Source organism: Dendrobates tinctorius, unplaced genomic scaffold, assembly GCF_039654945.1.
Source record: "Dendrobates tinctorius isolate UK_male_01 unplaced genomic scaffold, ASM3965494v1 ptg000655l, whole genome shotgun sequence".
NCBI classification, from domain to species: domain Eukaryota; kingdom Metazoa; phylum Chordata; class Amphibia; order Anura; family Dendrobatidae; genus Dendrobates; species Dendrobates tinctorius.
Genome location: NW_027362306.1, coordinates 205001 through 210000, shown reverse-complemented (window position 1 = coordinate 210000; position 5000 = coordinate 205001).

Here is a 5000-nt window from a genome sequence, read left to right as displayed (position 1 = left end):
TCCAGGAAGGGGGCGCCTCGGGAGGTGTACCTAGGAGGCTTCCAGGGGCCTGGGTACACTTTTCAGAAAGTACCGTTGGGACTTAGAAAAATTTTCAAGATTTTTGGACTTAGAGCGATTTTTGGATTTTTGTGCAAAAATCGAATTTTCCCTTCTCCCACCGCTCTGGGGCGTCAATATGAAGTGGGGACCCGAGGGAGAGTGCCTCCCATGAGGGTAGAATGTGTGACTTTTGGGGGGAAAGTCGAATTATGGAGCAAAAACCATTTTTGGGGACTTAGAAAAAATTCCGAGATGTGTCAGACTTCCAGGAAGGGGGCGCCTCGGGAGGTGTACCTAGGAGGCTTCCAGGGGCCTGGGTACACTTTTCAGAAAGTACCGTTGGGACTTAGAAAAATTTTCAAGATTTTTGGACTTAGAGCGATTTTTGGATTTTTGTGCAAATATCGAATTTTCCCTTCTCCCACCGCTCTGGGGCGTCAATATGAAGTGGGGACCCGAGGGAGAGTGCCTCCCATGAGGGTAGAATGTGTGACTTTTGGGGGGAAAGTCGAATTATGGAGCAAAAACCATTTTTGGGGACTTAGAAAAAATTCCGAGATGTGTCAGACTTCCAGGAAGGGGGCGCCTCGGGAGGTGTACCTAGGAGGCTTCCAGGGGCCTGGGTACACTTTTCAGAAAGTACCGTTGGGACTTAGAAAAATTTTCAAGATTTTTGGACTTAGAGCGATTTTTGGATTTTTGTGCAAAAATCGAATTTTCCCTTCTCCCACCGCTCTGGGGCGTCAATATGAAGTGGGGACCCGAGGGAGAGTGCCTCCCATGAGGGTAGAATGTGTGACTTTTGGGGGGAAAGTCGAATTATGGAGCAAAAACCATTTTTGGGGACTTAGAAAAAATTCCGAGATGTGTCAGACTTCCAGGAAGGGGGCGCCTCGGGAGGTGTACCTAGGAGGCTTCCAGGGGCCTGGGTACACTTTTCAGAAAGTACCGTTGGGACTTAGAAAAATTTTCAAGATTTTTGGACTTAGAGCGATTTTTGGATTTTTGTGCAAAAATCGAATTTTCCCTTCTCCCACCGCTCTGGGGCGTCAATATGAAGTGGGGACCCGAGGGAGAGTGCCTCCCATGAGGGTAGAATGTGTGACTTTTGGGGGGAAAGTCGAATTATGGAGCAAAAACCATTTTTTGGGACTTAGAAAAATTTCGAGATGTGACAGACTTCCAGGAAGGGGGCGCCTCGGGAGGTGTACCTAGGAGGCTTCCAGGGGCCTGGGTACACTTTTCAGAAAGTACCGTTGGGACTTAGAAAAATTTTCAGGATTTTTGGACTTAGAGCGATTTTTGGATTTTTGATCAAAAATCGAATTTCCCCTTCTCCCACCGCTCTGGGGCGTCAATATGATGTGGGGACCCGAGGGAGAGTGCCTCCCATGAGGGTAGAATGTGTGGCTTTTGGGGGGAAAGTCGAATTATGGAGCAAAAACCAGTTTTTGGGACTTAGAAAAATTTCGAGATGTGTCAGACTTCCAGGAAGGGGGGAGTCTCAGGAGGTGTACCTAGGAGGCTTCCAGGGGCCTGGGTACACTTTTCAGAAAGTACCGTTGGGACTTAGAAAAATTTTCAGGATTTTTGGACTTAGAGCGATTTTTGGATTTTTGTGCAAAAATCAGATTTCCCCTTCTCCCACCGCTCTGGGGCGTCAATATGATGTGGGGACCCGAGGGAGAGTGCCTCCCATGAGGGTAGAATGTGTGGTTTTTTGGGGGAAAGTCGAATTATGGAAGAAATTGAGTTTTGAGGACAAAAAAGTGTTTTGAGGACAAAAAAGTTTCTTGAGGACAAAAAAGTTTCTCGAGGACAAAAAAGTGTTTTGAGGACAAAAAAGTTTCTTGAGGACAAAAAAGTGTTTTGCGAACAAAAAATGGAATTTTGTGATTTTGTGTAAAAATAAGTAAATTCCCCTACTTCCACCACAGGGGGGCTTCAGTATGTTGTAGGGCCCCCAGGGAGGGTCCCCCAACTGGGTTTAAAGTTTGTGGATCCTGGGCAGAAAGTTGAATTTTGGATGAAAAACCGAATTTTGGGACTTAGAAAAATTTCGAGCTGAGCAGTGACAGACTTCCAGGCAGGGGAGCCTCTCTGGAGGTGTACCGAAAACAGTTCCAGGAGCTGAGGTCATTTTCGAACATTTTTTGTTCGCTCAAATTTTTTTTGTTTTTGAGCTCTAAAAAGCTGTTATTATCAATTGGCTCAAAAATTTCAAGTGTCATGAGCTAGTACATGTTGGAGGAATACGTTTTAGGCAAAAAATTGCAAAAAAAAAAATCCAAGTGAAAAAGAACCGGAATGGGGAATTTCTGACTGCTGTAGCAGCCGCACAGTTCCAGGAGGTCGGATACATTTCCGACTTTGTCCCGCTCATTGAAGTACATTGTCCCGCAATGCAAATACATAGTAATGCGCACCTGCGGGAGAATATAGGAGAGAGTGGGCTCTCTCTACCCCGATGTATGGCGGTTGTTCCTATGGTTCTCTGGCTCGGGTAGGCGACTTAGAAGGTGGTCCCTCTTGTCGTGGAAGTTGCAAAATACGGCCGAGACTGAACTTCCACGGCTCCAGGAGGGACTTTTGCTGGTCGTGCGTCCCAAGTGAGAGAGGCGATCCTGGGGTACCTGAGCCTGACCAGACCCTCCCTCGGTGGTCCCTGGTCTTCTGAAGGGTGATGGCATTCAGGGGGGCAAATCTGGAGTCCGTGGCCGAGTTTGGGCTCTAGAAGGCGGACGCCCCTTCTGACCATGTCCCCTCAGAGCCGGCTGGATGGTTCATGGTCCGCGGCTTTGTCTGGCGGTCTGTGCCCAAGCCGGAGAAGCTGTCCTGGGGTACGTGAGCTTTGACCAGACCCTCCCTCGGCGGTCCCTGGTTCTCTGGAGGTGATGGCTGTCAGGGGGGCAAATCTGGAGTCCTCGTGGGAAGGAGGGCTCTTGAAGGCGGACGCCCCCTCTGACTATGTCCCCTCAGAGCAGGCTGGATGGTTCATGGTCCGCGGCTTTGTCTGGCGGTCCATGCCCAAGCCGGAGAAGCTATCCTGGGTACCTGAGCTTCGACCAGACCCTCCCTCGGTGGTCCCTGGTTCTCTGGAGGCGATGGCTGTTGTCAGGGGGGGGGGGGCAAATCTGGAGTCCTCGTGGGAAGGAGGGCTCTGGAAGGCGGACGCCCCCTCTGACTATGTCCCCTCAGAGCATGCTCGATGGTTCTCAGTCCCTGGCTTTGGCTTTTTGGCCATCCTGGGGTACATTCTTGCCAAAAAAAAAAACGACTAAGTGAAAAAGAACCGGAATGAGGAATTTTCTAGGTGCCGCATCCGCCCTACAGTGACTTGAGGCCGGGTACAGTTCCGACTTCGTCCCCTTAAAGTGGGGACGTTGTCCCGCAATGCAAATACATAGGAATGCGCACCTCTGGCAGAATGTACTTGAGAGAGTGTCGTCTCTCTACCCCGATAGAAAGCAGTTGTTTCTCTGGTTCCCCGACTTGGGTAGGCGACTTGGCATGTGGTCCCTCTCGTCTGGAAGTTGCGCACTCCGGCTGAGACCGAACTTCCACAGCTCCGAGAGGGACTTTTGCCGATCGTGCATCCCAAGCGAGAGAGGCAATGCTGGGGTACCCAAGCCTGACCAGACCCTCCCTCGGCGGTCCCTGGTTCTCTGGAGGTGATGGCTTTCGGGGGGCAAATCCGGAGTCCTCGTCCGAAAGGGGGGGCTCCGGAAGGCGGACGCCCCTCTCGTCCATGTCCTCTCAGAGCGGTCTTATCCTCCGATCGATCTGGCACGGCGCTCCCGGGTGGGGAGGTGGTGCTGCTCGCTCGACCCGGGCTTTGGAGCTCGCGTCGGTTTACGGTGAGCGGTGTCCTTCCTCCTGTACCCCCGGGCTTCCACCACCTATCTTTGGGCGCGCACGCCGGCCGTCACCTCCCGTTCGAGGACGGAGGCGGCCGAGCTGTGGGAAGTTTGAATCGCACCGAACGATGAACAGTGGTCTGACGACCCACGCGGGCGAACGGCGGGGCGCCCACCCACCCCGGCGTGGGGGCCAGCCGTCCGAATCGCTCCCCGCGTGGGGAAGCACAGTGTTAGCAAGGGCGGCCCTTTTCGAAGTTCCAGATGCGCAGCCCTGCCCGCGGAGGTCCGTGCCACGCATCGCCCGAAGGGCGGCCTCCGCGGCGGGCACCAGCGAGAGCGGCGGCGGTGGGTGGCGTTTCCACGCCGCTGCCGAGCTCCGCGCCACTAGTCTTTCCCGAGCCCCTACGTTAGTGGGGGGGATGACAGAGCTGTGGAGGCAGGCGAGGGGGGGTTCTCACTGCGCGGTGTGCCCCCACCCGACTCGCCATCGCCTTCCGCTCCTCGTACGTCGTCCTCCGAGGCGGCTCGGAAGGGAGAGGGAGAGCGAGAGAGCGAACGCCCCCCGAGCGAGGGGAAGATGGAGAAGGGAGCGATTTGAATGGGGCGAGAGGTGAAGGGAGTACGGCAGAACGCTGCCCTGCGCACCCCCCCGTGTTCCCGCCAGGCGGGGGAACAGCCCTGGGAGGAAAAGCCGCTCGGGCATCCCTTTGAGGACGGGCAAGAGCCGGGTGTAGGGACTACGCTGGAGGGCGACGCCGATACGGCCAGGCCGACTACGCCCCGCGCGACCTCTGCGTCGCTGGGGCTTGTGCCGGAGCCGCGGCGGACCCCGACGGCCAAACCCCCTCTCCCAATCCTCGCGCCTGTCCGCTGGTCGGTCGAGGACCCCCCGCGATTGAGGCAGGTCTAAGCCAGACGGTGGCGCCGCAAAGGCCCCCCACGCCCCGGCCCCGCTCCCCAGCGACCCTGTGTGTCGCCCAAGGAGCGTCGGGTCGCGCGGCAGGGCGGCCGCGGTGTCTTCGCAGGCCAGTCACCTTGCCCCTACCCGTGCAAGGGGTGTATTCCAGACGCCTTCTGCTTCGGGCTCTGCACCGTACA